A 16,820-nucleotide genomic window follows, 5' to 3' on the forward strand; every position below is an offset into this window, starting at 1 on the left:
AAGCAGAACTGAATATTCTCTACTGCATGAAACACTGGCAAGAATGAAACCGCTGAAAGTAGAAAAGTTGTCAGGGACGCGCTGGCTGGCTCGCATAAGAGCCATTACTAAAATTTTAGACCAATGGGATGCTTTAGAGCTTCACTTTAAACTGCCTGAGGATAAGGAAAGACGCTATACTGCTGGTCAATTACGTTTTGCAATTATTGAAACCGAATAAATTATATATTATATTTTTGAAACACTCACGAAAAGCAATGACTGATTGTAACTGCATGTTTCAGGCTGATAATGTTGAATCTCTTATGCTGTTACCAGAACTACATAATTTGCTGCTTAACAACCTCTCAATTATAGTTCTCTCACAACGATAAAGGAGTGAAAAGAGATAAGATTTGACAGGTTCATTTATAGGGATTATTAGATGAATATTGAATGCATCAATTTGGGAGTTAGTTAAATGAGATGACAGGTCGTATTGACCAAAGAGATTTAAGAGCTACGAAATAGCTGTTTGTATCATTTCTTTATCAATTATGCCAAGAAATTCAGATGTGAATTCCAAAAAAATCTAAAGCTTTTGGAAAAAATTGCCTGTTTCACATCTGACTCGGCTTCTAGCCAAGTCCGGCCAGATGTGGGGGATATAAAGGCTAATTTTAAAGAGCTGCTTGGAGCCAACAATGCTGAGAGTGCTTTGGATTAATGGCGATTTATCCATTTACAACAAATGAACGAGGTTAATTAAAGAGCAGAAACATTTTGGGGCAAAGTGTCGGCTTTGAAGATGCGGAAATTCTCGACTGTAAGCAAGATGTTGGCAGGAGTTTTTAGCCAGCCATTCTCCAGTGCTAGGATGGATAGAGCATTCTCCACAATGAATGTGGTAAAAGACAAACTGAGAAACAAAATTCAAGCACAACAAGTCACAAATTTAGAGTGCAGTACAGTTTGAAGAATTAACGACCTAACAAATTCGAGCCAAGCACTAAAATGCTTACCAAATCCAAGTCAGAGGATGTGTAACAATATTCACATTGCTGTCGATGTCATGTCACTTCTGGCATAAAAATGTTGATCATACAGGTTTTATTATTGTTTCATTCCAACGTAAATGATAATAAACAGTTCTTGCGATGGTACAACAATTATAGTAGGCCTACATGTCACATAATTTCATTCATTGTAAAATGTTATCTGTATGATAGTGCATCAGTGTACTATAATTTGTATGGTAGAGAAAATTTATATTTCGTAATGCTTGATGGCAAGGAATGCGGGTAAGCTACTACAAACAGCATAGTGAACGCATTATTGTGGCCAAGATAGATACGAAGCCCACGCCTACCACACTAGTACAAGTTTACATGGCAACAAGCTCACCAGATGAAGAAATTGAAGAAATGTATGATGAAATAAAAGAAATTACTCAGACAGTGAAGGGAGACGAAAATTTAATACTCATGGGTGACTGGAATTCGTCAGTAGGGATAGAAGGAAACTTAGTAGATGAATATGGAGGGGGGGTAAGAAATGAAAGAGGAAGCCGCCAGGTAGAATTTTGCACAGAGCGCAATTTAATCATAACTAACACTGGCTTCAAGAGTCATAAAAGAAGGTTATATACATGGAAAACTGAAGAAACTGCAAAGAGGTAGTAATTTAAGGAGATGGGACCTGGATAAACTGATTAAACCAGAGGTTGTACAGAGTTTCAGGGAGAGCATAAGGGAACAATTGACAAGAATGGGGGAAAGAAATACAGAAGAAGAAGAATGGGTAGCTTTGAGGGATGAAGTAGTGAAGGCAGCAGAGGATCAAGTAGGTAAAAATATGAGGGCTAGTAGAAATTCTTGGTTAACAGAAGAAATATTGAATTTGATTGATGAAAGGAGAAAATATAAAAATGCAGTAAATGAAGTAGGCAAACGTCTCAAAAATGGGATCGACAGGAAGTGCTAAATGGCTAGCGAACAAATTTAAGGATGTAGAGGCGTATGTCATTAGGGGTAAGATAGATACTGGGTACAGAGAAATTAAAGATACCTTTGGCGAAAAGAGAACCACTTGTATGAATATCAAGAGCTAAGATGGAAACCCAGTTCTAAGCAAAGAAGGGAAAGTAGAAAGGTGGAAGGATTATATAGAGGGTCTACCCAAGGGCGATGTACTTGAGTACAATATTATGGAAGTGGAAGAGGATGTAGATGAAGATGAAAGGGAAGATATGATACTGCGTGAAGAGTTTGACAGAGCACTGAAAGACCTGAGTCGAAACAAGGCCCCGGGAGTAGACAACATTCCATTAGAACTACTGACAGCCTTGGGAGAACCAGTCCTGACAAAACTCTACCATCTGGTGAGCAATATGTATGAGACAGGCGAAATACCCTCAGAAATACTATCAGACTATAATAATTCCAATCCCAAAGAAATCAGGTGTTGACAGATGTGAAAATTACCGAACTATGAGTTTAATAAGTCACAGCTGCAAAATACTAACGCGAATTCTTTACAGACGAATGGAAAAACTGGTAGAAGCCGACCTCGGGGAAGATCAGTTTGGATTCCGTAGAAATGTTGGAACACGTGAGGCAATACTGACCTTACGACTTATCTTGGAAGAAAGATTAAGAAAAGGCAAACCTACGTTTCTAGCATTTGTAGACTTAGAGAAAGCTTTTGACAATGTTGACTGGAATACTCTCTTTCAAATTCTGAAGGTGGCAGGGGTAAAATACAGGGAGCGAAAGGCTATTTACAATTTGTACAGAAACCAGATGGCAGTTATAAGAGTCGAGGGGCATGGAAGGGAAGCAGTGGTTGGGAAAGGAGTGAGACAGGGTTGTAGCCTCTCCCCGATGTTATTCAATCTGTGTATTGAGCAAGCAGTAAAGGAAACAAAAGAAAAATTCGGGGTAGGTATTAAAATTCATGGAGAAGAAGTAAAAACTTTGAGGTTCGCCGATGACATTGTAATTCTGTCAGAGACAGCAAAGGACTTGGAAGAGCAGTTGAACAGAATGGACAGTGTCTTGAAAGGAGGATATAAGATGAACATCAACAAAAGCAAAACGAGGATAATGGAATGTAGTCGAATTAAGTCGGGTGATGCTGAGGGTATTAGATTAGGAAATGAGACACTTAAAGTAGTAAAGTTTTGCTATTTGGGGAGCAAAATAACTGATGATGGTCGAAGTAGAGAGCATATAAAATGTAGACTGTCAATGGCAAGGAAAGCAATTTGAAGAGGGGAAATTTGTTAACATTGAGTATAGATTTAAGTGTCAGGAAGTCGTTTCTGAAAATATTTGTATGGAGTGTAGCCATGTATGGAAGTGAAACATGGACGATAAATATTTTGGACAAGAAGAGAATGGAAGCTTTCGAAGTGTGGTGCTACAGAAGAATGCTGAAGATTAGACGGGTAGATCACATAAATAATGAGGAGGTATTGAGTAGAATTGGGGAGAAGAGGAGTTTGTGGCACAACTTGACTAGAAGAAGGAATTGGTTGGTAGGACATATTCTGAGGCATCACGGGATCACCAGTTTAGTATTGGATGGCAGTGTGGAGGGTAAAAATCGTATAGGGAGGCCAAAAGATGAGTGCACTAAGCAGATTCAGAAGGATGTAGGCTGCAGTATGTACTGGGAGATAAAGAAGCTTGCACAGGATACAGTAGCATGGAGAGCTGCATCAACTCAGTCTTAGAGCTGAAGACCACAACAACAACAACAACAACAATGGTTGATGCTTAAGAGAGTAAAACTATACTCAGATAATTGTACTTTGTTCACACACTAAGTCACAAAATAACTCTTTTATATATTTCTAACGTTTCTGTAGCGGCTAATGGTAAACCAATTGGACATTTTTAAAGAACCATGAAGAAAGGAAATGTGGAGCCCATAGAACATATTTTTTAGTCAGGTTATCTGATTTTATTTCCAAATAAAAAATTTTTGTTTATGTAGTATATTATATTGACATGTACGATATATTTACGTTCTTGGTCACATAATCCGCCTCTTCATGCTGCCAACAATGATGATGAACATACCTATTTCTTTTAACTGCTTCCGAAAATATTTGGGAAAAATTCCCAAAATGGTACCACTTTGGGGAATTTTTTTGTCTGCTATGGGGAAATTTAGAAAACTCAATCTGAAAACGCTGCGTCGCTACCGCGTGCAGACCACAATGTTAGGCTACGCATTTTTAGAGCTGTAATACTCAGACATATGAAAGTTCCTAACTAGTCGACGTCAGTATACTCCAGTATGATGAAACCAATTTTTTGAGTGCTTATAATGACCAACTTGTTCTAAGAACATCTCGTATGTAGTTATCAACGTGGACTACGCAAACCAAGGTTCTGTTAAATTCATTTTGTTCTTTCCACCCATAAAATACATTGGACGCACTGCTAACAGCAACCCGTTTGACGCAGGTTTCATTTCCAGTAGATATCCTACACTGTTTCGCATTGCGGTGTAGCGAACGAAATGAGAGCGTACCCGGTAGCAAACCGACTTTGCGATTAGATGTGTGAGTTTTCTAGCATGCAGCCTTTAACTCATCGTTTTGTAACCAACGACATCAAGAAACTTAAAAGTAGCATCGAAAGATTACGGAGACAGTATTGCTGGACGGTATACGTAAAGACTCATTGCTCTCCGGTTACACTATAGGTGAAAAAGCACTGGAAATAGCAACAACCATTAAATATCTTGGAGCAACGTAATGTGTAACGAATATTTTACGTTAGCTGTAGGAAAGGCAGACACGGAACTGAAATTCGTTGGAGGAATTCTAACGAAATATGAGAATACCTTGAAACGTCCCCTTAGAAAAATTATACATGACTGTGCTTAAACTGACACACAGTATTTTTAGCGCAACGCAATCTGACTTTCAAAAATCCCTACAAAAGAATGGCCCTGACGAACATTAACCTATACCTTTCACAAATCACTTACCTCACAAAAATCTTCGTTACTCGAACTACTGCAATGCAGCGAGAGCCACTACTGCCAGCTAAATAAAAGATTCAAACTACTGAAGGCACTAACTACTGATAGGCATAGTTAGCAAATGAAAGATTTTGATAGAGAACAAACAATGTATTTACCTTAATGGTGTTCAAAAGTCATAATATATATAGCAGTTCATGACATCCATCCTTACAAATGTACCGTTTCTGATGGACACACGTCCAGATCATTCGCTCTCAAAAATCCGCCATCTCACTTCACCACATCCACCACTGCTGGCGGCTCACCTCCAACTGCGCAACGCTACGCGCTATTAACAGCCAACTGCCCAACGCTACAATAGCCAACAACATTGCAAACCAGCCACAGACTGCACACAGCACAGCCAGTGATTTTCAAACAGAGCGCTACGTGGCGTTACCAATATAAAAACCTAAACAGCCTACTTACAACCTTTGTGAGGAGGAAGTGGCTTTGAAAACTCCCGTCCGACTATTTCTTGAGGATCTGGGACTGTCACTGGGTTTGACTCGAAGAGGAAATACGGAGTAATCCAAAAGAGTTTCTTTTAATAGTCCTGAGAGCATTACGGAGATCAGATTCCGGAAGCAGACGCTAAAAGACTGGCATCGTGCATCACAATGTGTGAAATTCCTAGAGTTTACAAGTCCAAGAAGAGTAAGAGAAAGTACGCTTCGGCACATACCACAGATTTGCAAACTGTAGAGGTATATGTAAATCAGCTGTATTAAAATTTTGTAATCACTTCGTCTGTTCCACACACTTACACCAATTTCGTTTCTTCCCATTATTATTTCTTTTTTAAACTGTAAGTTTGTACGATGCTTAGTGTCACTACTTCCTATTACCAACACCACATCTATTTTTATGTACTGCGTGGTATTACGATGCTGTCTGGTGCTCCTCAACAACTCTCCTCGCGCCCAAGTTCTAGTTTAACATTTATGTCGATTATCGATATTTGTGTTATGCAGGTTCTTTGATTTGAAAGGTACGAGGTGCATACAAGTTCTAAGGCCTCCGATTTTTTTTTTCTCCAGACTGGAAAGAGATAGAAACATGCGCATTGTTTTAAAATGAGGCCGCGTTCATTGTCAATACGTCCCAGAGATGGCAGCACCGTACGGCAGATGGAATTTTACCGCCAGCGGCGAGAATGAGAACTGTTTCAAATACTTAAAACGACGACATTTTCCTTACTTGAACAGCGTGCAATCATTCATGTTCTGAATTTGCGTAGTGTGAAACCAACTGAAATTCATCGACAGTTGAAGGAGATATGTGGTGATGGAGTTATGGGTGTGTCGAAAGTGCGTTCGTGGGTGCGACAGTTTAATGAAGGCAGAACATCGTGTGACAACAAACCGAAACAACCTCGGGCTCGCACAAGCCGGTCTGACGACACGATCGAGAATGTGGAGTGAATTGTTTTGGGGGATCGCCGAATGACTGTTGAACAGATCACCTCCAGAGTTGGGGTTTCTGTGGGTTCTGTGCACACAATCCTGCATGACGACCTCAAAATGCGAAAAGTGTCATCCAGGTGGGTGCTGCGAATGCTGACGGACGACCACATGACTGCCTGTGTGGCATGTTGCCAAGCAATGTTGACGCGCAACGACAGGTGTCCATGTTCTGGAACAGCGAGGGCGTAATCCTTACCCATTGCGTTCCAAAGGGCACTACGGTAACAGGTGCATTCTACGAAAATGTTTTGAAGAACAAATTCCTTCCTGCACTGCAACAAAAACGTCCGGGAAGGGCTGCGCGTGTGCTGTTTCACCAAGAAAACGCACCCGCACATCGAGCTAACGTTACGCAACAGTTTCTTCGTGATAACAACTTCGAAGTGATTCCTCATGCTCCCTACTCACCTGACCTGGCTCCTAGTGACTTTTGGCTTTTTCCAACAATGAAAGACACTCTCCGTGGCCGCACATTCACCAGCCATGCTGCTATTGCTACAGCGATTTTCCAGTGGTCAAAACAGACTCCTAAAGAAGCCTTCGCCGCTGCCATGGAATCATGGCGTCAGCCTTGTGAAAAATGTGTACGTCTGCAGGGCGATTACGTTGAGAAGTAACGCCAGTTTCATCGATTTCGGGTTAGTAGTTATTAGAAAAAAAAAATCGGAGGCCTTAGAACTTGAATGCACCTCGTATATAAAGATTTTTTCGCAATCTCTAATCTGATGTAAGTGGAAGTATTTTGTACATTTCTTTCCAGGAACGACTTCAGATTGTATACCAAGTTGTAGTACATAACCGGCTCATGTTTAGGTGATAGCTATAGGATTATACAGCAGAAGAGGTGGAGTTAGACTAAGTGATCAAAAGTATCCGGGCACCCCCAAAAACATATATTTTTCATATTAGGTGCACTGTGCTGCCACCTACTGCCAGGTACTCCATATCAGCTACCTCAGTAGTCATTAGACATCGTGGGAGAGCAGAATGTGGCGCTCCACGGAACTCAAGGACTTCGAACGTGGTTAGATGATTGGGAGTCACTTGTGTCATACGTCTGTGCGCGACATTTCTACACTCCTAAACATCCCTAGGTTCACAGTTTCCGATGCGATAGTGAAGTGGAAACATGAAGGCACATTTACAGCATAAAAGCGTATAGGCCGACGTCGTATGTTGACTGACAGAGGCCGCCGACAGTTGAAAAATGTTCAAATGTGTGTCAATACCTAAGGGACCAAACTGGTGAGGTCATCGGTCCCTTGACTTACACTCTACATATGCTAACATACATTAAGAACACACACACATGCCCGAGGGAGTACTCGAACCTCCTGCAGGAGGGGCCACGCAGTCAGTGACATGGCCCCTCTAACCGCGTGGCCACTCCGCGAGGCGCCGACAGTTGAAGAGGGTCGTAATGTGTAAAAGGCAGACATCTATCCAGACCATCACACAGGAATTCCAAACTGCATCAGGATCCACTGCAAGTGTTATAACAGGCGGGAGGTGAAAATATTTGAATTTCATGGTCGAGCGGCAGCTCCTAAGCAAAAGATCACGCCGGGAAATGCCAAACGACGCCTCTCTTGGTGTAAGGAGCATAAACATTGGACAATTGAACAGTGGAAAAACGTTGTGTGGTGTGACGAATCACGGTTTCTCTTGCCTTTATACTGACAGTTTTGAAGGCAGTACTAAATAAAACTTCGACAGTACTGGAGTATTGGCGAAAGTTTGTAAACGATACTGCTTGTATCACTTTGGATTACACAGTAACCCGTAGTCATAGCACACTTAATAATCACTCACCGTGTCACAATACACAACTAAACTATTAATTATGAATTATGCAAGATTATTATTTGTGCAAGGACCACTGTGCAGTCTTTGATTTCATAGTTAGCTGCAACGTCCAACCAGCATGTTGTATTTGATTCTGTGCCACATACTTTATGTGAGTGGATTAAAAAAGGTAGTCAGTTACTACAGGGACCCGTTTTACTGATTTTAATGAATGGTAGTCCCCAAAGTCGTAGTAAAAAAATTGGAAGCTACACTTTACACAGAAAAAGGTCACTTAGCTGGGTTATTTTCTTCATATTTTAGTGGTTGATAACCTTCAAGTACTTCATAAGCCATTTTATGGCAATGTCACGGAGATGATTCTATAGCGTCCTTCCTCTTCTTCTAATATTGCCAAATATTGTCATGTTGCTGGTAAATTTCCGTTGTGCATTCCTTGCTCGTCACAATCATGTGCGGCTGCCGCATTCCGAGCACACCACACAAAAAGCACCTGCCACAGACTGTAATTATACTCAGATCTATTAAATAAATAAAATTTGGCTAGTGCGTCCAGCTGCTGTACAGGTAGATTAATTTGTTATACATGCTACACTGGCTTTTTACATATATTTATCGGTTTCTACATTATTAATCTTCTGAAACAATTAATCGTGAAAATAATAACATCAGCATTTACAAGTTTCTTTACACAGGAAAAGGACAACGTTTGTGCCAGTAGTATTTTACAATCCTAACAGATGGCGTTACTTCTCACATTCACAGAATATTGGCACCTGCTCTCAAATATCTCAAATTCCACTATGAACTGAAATTTACAGATATATGAATAATATTTATGTTGTGTATTCATATTATAAAAGTAAGTCTATTTAAATGTCTTTATTTAAGTGTTCATTCCACTATCCACATGTTATAGTTCTTAAGGTCAATCCACAGCAAAAGAACGTTAAATGAAAAATTCATTCGAGAGTGAAACTTTTAAAAATAGTTAAAATCATTTCTCTGAATATAAAATTTACTAGATAATAGTTATTAAAGGAACAAAGTCTAGGCGTTAATATTTTGATGTCCTACAACAGCCATGTTGGTATAACCGGTTTGTAGACCGATTTTTTGGTATATTTCTTTATCATTGAAAGGGTTAGTTAGGAACTGTGTTGTAAAAGAGAACAGTTTCAGGATCCTACCCCATATTATAGTCAGTCAGTCAGTAAGGCACAGTGAATGTCACAAAATTAAACTAATTATTATCGGAATATTTCTGCTATTAAAATCACGAACTGCCTTCTGTTACTTAAACTACAAAGTGTTCAGGGTCCCTCTGGATTATTCATTTTCTATACAATTTAGACGTTTCTATACAATCTATGAAAACCGTAAGTGTTCATATTAATTAAAGTAAAGGCTTGGTATGTATATTAAAATTACTGTACTGAAGTTTTAGGTACACCTGATGTCCAAATTATAAGTGCTCTTCCTCTCTGGAGTGGTACATTGTATTTAACGCAATCCTTTGTACTCTAAAGCAGACCGTGTATGTTGGTGTGAGGTAGTTTGTTTCCATTACTCTTAAACAAACAGCAGCTCTTGCTCATGACTATTTATTTTGCTAACACGTGCTAGATTTTACTGTTGTTTGCATGCCCATCTACTAAACAGATTTGTTATTGAAGTAAAGTCAAATACAGCAGTTAGCTTACTTTGTTAGCTGTAAATTTATTTCAAACTACTATTGTCCAGTCAGACTGGCGGATATGTTTACTTGTATGGCCACAGCATTTACTTTGCAGACAACATATTGTAGATTCGATCCCGCTCGAATAAAACTGTATTCTTTCAATATGTAACCATTCAGGAGACGAATTGTTGACCAATTACTTTGTCACACACGTTTACGGTCAAACCTTAGACCTAGGTAAAGGAGTAGAATTGTGGGTTGGATTTGTTATTGTAATAACCCCTAGAGCATTGGCTCCCAACATAGAGACATGGGTTTTACTAAAAGTTTAATGAAATATTCTGATGGGTAGCAACAAAAATGTTAAGAAACTGAATTATTTTTAAAAGATCGTTATTTTTAAAAGATAATTATTTCGTGAGACTTTAATACTGATTATGTAAGTTATCAATAATAATTTTTTAAATACAGGCATTAATGCATGACGTGTAGTGATGGAGGATACTGTTTGTGAAATAAATGTGTGAGTGACACCTTTCACAGATATTCCTCCCGCTATACACTTGTACAATGGATGTATGACATTGAACTTGTGACACAAATGTCACGTTTGCAAAATAATTCGTGAAAATGTCTTCTCCGTGTTATAGGCAGCTCCCACAGAGGAACGGAAATTACTTCGGTATTCGCTTAACAACAGATAAACGAAGCAGTTAACGCACAACGCAATGTAACTACATTACTGTAGGGGCCACACATTACTACTACTACTATTACAACTAATATTGTTATTGTTCTTAGTACTGTTATTAGTGGCAGTGGTCAGACATGAAGTACTGGACCCCCGAACTTTCTCAAATTCTCCCAGTATAAAAGTAAGGAATCCAATAACTAAGTGATTTACAAATAGTAAGTGTGGTTAAACATTGTAACTTGACTAATTTAAAATTGGAGTACAAGGATGGGTGAAGCTAATATCGCTATTGAGAGAATGGTGGGGAGGAAACATGTTTTGTAACAAGTGCCTCCCTCGATGTAGTTAGTTCTCTTTTATGAGGATGTGTTGTACGTAGCACTCACGATGCACTGGGGATTACTTTATTCTATACAAAAAGTTATTACAAATAAACAGTACCAATTGCCTCATTACTTCCTGATTGAACAAACCGCCTGCAGAAACTGAAATTCTTTTTCATTGTCAAGATTACTTAGGTGCTAATGTTGGTGATGGTGGAGGCTGGGGGTGGGGATACCTGATCCTACTCAGGGGTAATGTCTCAGATAGGTCAGAAACCACTACCCTAGAGTGTTATATCTGGCTTTCCATGTGACAGAATCAGTAGTCGAGAGGGTTATACAAGCATACTTTTTAGAAACATTTCCATTTACAAATAGTGCCATTTTCGGAACTAATTTCGCTTTCGCAGCAAATCGACCATCATTACAGAGGACGGACAGTAATATTCACACACGATTTGCGATTTGTTGTATAGGGTTCTTTGTTTGCTAATGGTTCTGTTGTTTACATGAAAATGTCGTCGGTAATTGACTGTAGGGGGACTCTGAATCCTTTGGACTGAATTTCTGTTCGTTGAAATTAATGGCAGATTGTTATAGATGTAAGATATCGGGCTGGGGTAGCAGATGCATTACAGCGGTATTCGAATACTGTATTACCTGTGAAACTTAAAATATTAAAAAAGATAAAGAAGATTATGTGGATTTGCACCTCCTGTTTCTCTTACTTTTTAATTGTATCTTTCTGGATCTGTATTCTCATTTTGAATGTAAGCTGTTGCATACCGCAAAATTCCATTCAAAGAAAGGAAATTTGAGCATAAGCAAACGTCATGTTTAGATTAAAAAACTACATCGATCTGCGAGATAGAGAAGTGTGAGAATGTAAATGAAATATTCCCTGTCGGAATCAACACTGTCAGATCCACAAAAACTTTTAACCTGAACATTGATGAGAATAATTAAACCCAAGATTGTTAATTGACCCTATGAATTTGAAAACTCAAATCTCCTGTATTTGGCTTACCCGTGTCAAAATGGAAAATACTGTGCAACTGTTCTCATACAAAAAGAAGAAAATGCACGTCTCAGTTTCTGAGCTGCTATTAACTACAGTGGTAGTGCAGTGCGATCACTTAAGTACATGGAATGCACACTTGCTTTTCACAAAATTTATCTCTCATAAGAAAGAATGATCATCAAGTAATGGGAGCTGGCTAACGACGTATATTGAGAAAACTCATCTCTAAACTATTTCTTGACACTATTCCATTTACAAAATTTCACCACTGAAGGCTTAGCAAGCAATGAGAAAGATTTAATAGAAGTTACAATTACTTAATATCAACACTGGAGGAATATAAAAATGGAGCTCAACACGAAAATTTATCGTAAGTCCTCTTACTAATGACTAAATTCTTTCCTGCTTTTCAAATCCATTAACATTGACTGCGATATAACTTCATAAAAACAGTAAGAAATTTCCGATTTGGATGTTGTTTTGAACCAAGAATGCCTAACTAAATGGTTACCTTAAGTCCCAGTCTTCTCAAAATAGTATGTATCTTTGTAAATCCATCTCATTCAGTGAATAATGATAATCTTCCTTTTGTAATAACAATATCTTCCATCACATCAGTAAAATAATTCCATTTTGGGAATTATTTTCTTGAAGAGATGGAAGACCATGTCCTTCCTCCTTCTCGTACAAGCTCACTGCCATCACATCCCGCTACCACTCCGAATCTCCTCTTTTCGCAATCAACACTTAACAACGAGGCATCTTCTTCGCAGAGCAAAGATGACTTAACTAATCTCTGGCATAGAATATAAATATCTATGGAGTGAGCATAGTCCACTGCACTTGTTCTCAATATCAAACCGAGCTAGTGAGTTGGTAAAGGGACATCGCTGCTTGTCTGCAATTCGTGATAGCAGCGAAAATTTAATGTTACACGCGTTCAGCTGTTTTTACATGTATTAATAACAGCCATGGTGCAGTATCGTTGTTGGTACGGATGTAAAGAAGCGTACGTGAAAGGAGGACCCGTTGCTTTTCATAGGTACGTACAACAAATCTCTGATAGTGAATGTCATACTGATGTGAGGCACTTTATACGTTTAAAAATATCGGGACTCACTATTATAACGTCCTGTATTGTAGAACAAATTTCTGCAATTTTTTCCTTTTTTGGCCATGTGTTTACGAGAGAAATGCTACAGAAATTTGCAAGTGCGTTTAAGCTGTCTGCCAGTGTTTGCGTATTCATGCTATGATCATCTGCGGGTAAAATGCACATTAGACGGTGGAATTAATATCCTGCAGTTTATTCAGGACTTCAAACACTTGTGTGTGGACCTCAAACCCTACTTCTGCATGAGACAGTTTCCTACATTAATTTTTTGCATCCTAGATTCCCGAAAGAGGAACAAAGTCAAAATATGGCTCCACAAAATAAAAATAAAAAATTTCGTCCCTACAAAATAGTCAGAAGTGTGCTCTAAACACTTCGCTGAAGAATAGAGCCATGATTCTGTTTCGGAAAAGCACAATTTTCTTGCTCTTCACAGCTTCAAAACTATTTCAGTTCCAGGTATAAAATTGTTAAGATGTCAAAAAACGCATATACAAAGTTTCAGGATACTTCTGAAGGTGATCTATCTGTTCTAGCGAAGTAATTACACTCAAAATACGCTAAGCGCTATACAGACTAACATGCGCCATCCCATTACCACGTGATTTTAGCAGCAGGGGGTGTTGCGATGAGTTCTCCTTCTGTATATCCGAATGCTCATTACATAGACATTATTTTATGCTCCATGTCAGAGCAGTTAATCTGACGAGTCTGCGCGCGCATAACTAAACGATACATATATCACATGCTTGTCCTAGGAAATGCAAAAGGAAGAAAATTACTTATAAAATAGTACACACATCCCTTTGAATTGTATACTGATAGACTCAGTTACGTCTATTGAATATCTAGACGTAACTTGACGAAATGATTAGAAATTGAACGAGCACAGTTTGGAAGTCAAACGTAGGGAAAACAAATGGCTGTCTAGGGTTTGTTAGGAGGGTTCGGGAAAATGTACCGGACGTACCATATAAAGGAGACTGAGTAGAAAAAAACTCATGGGACATATACTAGAATAATTCTGGAGTATTCGGGACTTCAGGTAATTCCGAAGTACACTAAAAGGGTGCTGCTAGATTTATTAGCCGTATGTTCTATGTTCAGTTAGTAGGACAGTGATACAGAAATAAACACTGGAGACAAGAACGCCATTTTTCTGGATGGAAAACTGAGTTATTGCAGAAAAACCAGCATATGTGACGGACTGTAGAGCGAATGCGGTGCCATCAACGATAATCTTGCGTAAGACTCTAGCAAGAGATATTAGGGATCGCACAGGTGCAAACAGGCAGCGGTGTCTTCATCACCCCATTTGTTTTATTTCTTTGTATTTTACCTTTTCTGTAACTAATTCTGTGGGATGACGTGAGACAAAGTTACTTCTTCATAGAATGAGAGCAAGTTAATAATTTTCAGAATGATACTTGTAAAATTTAGGATGAAAACTGCGATAGCATACATATAAATAACACGTTACAGGCAAAAGTCATCAACTACTGCGAGTAAATTCCGTACAAATTACTGGGGGTGTGCCGCAAAGAAATCTTTCAGTTTGAGTTTGATGACTTAGTGTTTGATACTCAGTTTGGTCAGTCCCGCTGCAAGACCACTGATACAATAAATGATTGATAAAATAGACAGCATTGGAGTGAAAGTAAAGTACACAGGCTTTGGCCTTCCAGCATTAGAGGCAGTGATTATTATTATAAAGAAGGTGGCAGCATTCAATTGCTATATACGATCTTGAACGTGACACTTTCAAAAAAGCTAATCACCTTCCTTCAGTCCTAAGAATTTAAAATAGTTTACCTCAGCTACTCTTTCACTAACGTGGAACAGTAAAAATTCTCTTTTACGAGAGTTTTACTCCCGAACGTGTATCAGTTTACAACTTTTTTTCAAGTTAACTGTTGATCATTCTCTGACAGCTATATGTTGATCTCCCCAACTACCAGATTCTACAGGCTGTGACGGGTGTAAGAACAGATATTTCTACCTGGGACTCATGACAGTTTACTGAACATCGTTACACCAGCATTTACATCATTCTCAGACTGATAATTGTAGCTACTACAATTCGTATTTTCGTAGGTTGGGCTGTTGATAAAATATTCATATACCGATATCATTCCAAAAATATCGATTGATGTCGGCGATATTTTCTCCTGCGGCATATCGATATGATAACGGCAATCTCTAGTGCTGATATTTTTATTGTATGTTTATATTTTTTCACATTTTCCGGAAAATAGTATGATTTTCTTTTATAATTGTAGTGGAACATAATTTTACTTTCCCTGTGTGAAGGCCCTTATTACTTTTTGAGCTCTCACCATGTCCAAACTGAGCGGGGTTAGCCGAGCGGTCTTGGGCGCTGCAATCATGGACTGTGCGGCTTGTCCCGGCGGAGGTTCGAGTCCTCCCTCGCATGGGTGTGTGTGTTTGTCCTTAGGATAATTTAGGTTAATTAGTGTGTGACCTTAGCAGTTAACTCCCATAAGATTTCACACACATTTGAACATTTTTGAAGGGACGTCATCATAAAGTTTTCCGGACAAATCCGATATGTTACGAACCCGAACGATGGATCTATCAAACACCTTCTGTTTTGCCACTCACCTGCAGTTACCATTGTTAGCAAAGTGGGTATCACCAGGCTTGAGCGCGCATCGTTATCGTTTCAATTCTTGCTCTAAGGGGGATAGGCGGGCTGCTAACATGTTCATTTACAGAATATGTAACAATAAATCAATATTTCAATATACAGCTCTTAAACCGGCACTATACGTAGGTTGGGAATTAAATAGTGCGTTGTGGAGACACTATGAAAAGGAATGTACTATTGTCGCTGATAGCACACGTTGTTGACATACCTACCTTACCTACGAGCAAATGGACAGGCCCGTCCCACGTCACCGGCTTGCTCGCCATCGAGAGAAACAGTCTTGTGAGCGAGCGGCCTAACTTAACGGCGTTATCCTAACGAATTATGTTCCTCCAAGGCAGACCGCCAGTGCACAGTATTACTGTTCGTTTTTGGAGCATCACCTGCGACCAGCTTTGCGAAAGAAGCGGCGACACTTTCTGTGCAACCCACCCCTCATTTTGCACGACAATGCGCTGGCGCATACAGCGCAAGCTGTGGCTGCTCTGTTCGGTCGATGGGACTGGGAAGTACTGTACCACCCACCATACTCCCCGCACTTAAGTCCTTGTGACTTTGATTTGATTCCAAAGATGAAGGAACCACTTCGTCGCATTCGCTTCAGAATTGTTCCAGAGATTCGACAGGCAGTAGACCGCTCTATTCGCACCATCAACAGAACAGGCTCTGCTAATGGTATACTATGTCTTCCACACCGCTGGCAACGAGTTCTACACAACGCTGGTGACTACTTTGAAGGACAGAAACAGCTGCAAACATGTATTTCTTTTGAGTATCGATTGTGAATAAACAGTTGCCACTATTTAAGTTCCAACCTCCGTATTTACAATACGCAGCTGATATTTTTTTATAGGCAAGTACATCGATATTTATTCCGCTGATATATCTATACTTTCGATTTATCAACGGCATATAATGATATTTTTTTAAATATCGATATACCGGATTCTCGATATTTTTAAAAATATCAACAGTCCTAATTAATACCTTCAAGTACGTGTGTCAAGAGCAAGCCGTTAATGCGTATT

This window comes from Schistocerca cancellata, chromosome 8 (genome assembly GCF_023864275.1).
Source record: "Schistocerca cancellata isolate TAMUIC-IGC-003103 chromosome 8, iqSchCanc2.1, whole genome shotgun sequence".
Classification (NCBI taxonomy): Eukaryota; Metazoa; Arthropoda; class Insecta; order Orthoptera; family Acrididae; genus Schistocerca; species Schistocerca cancellata.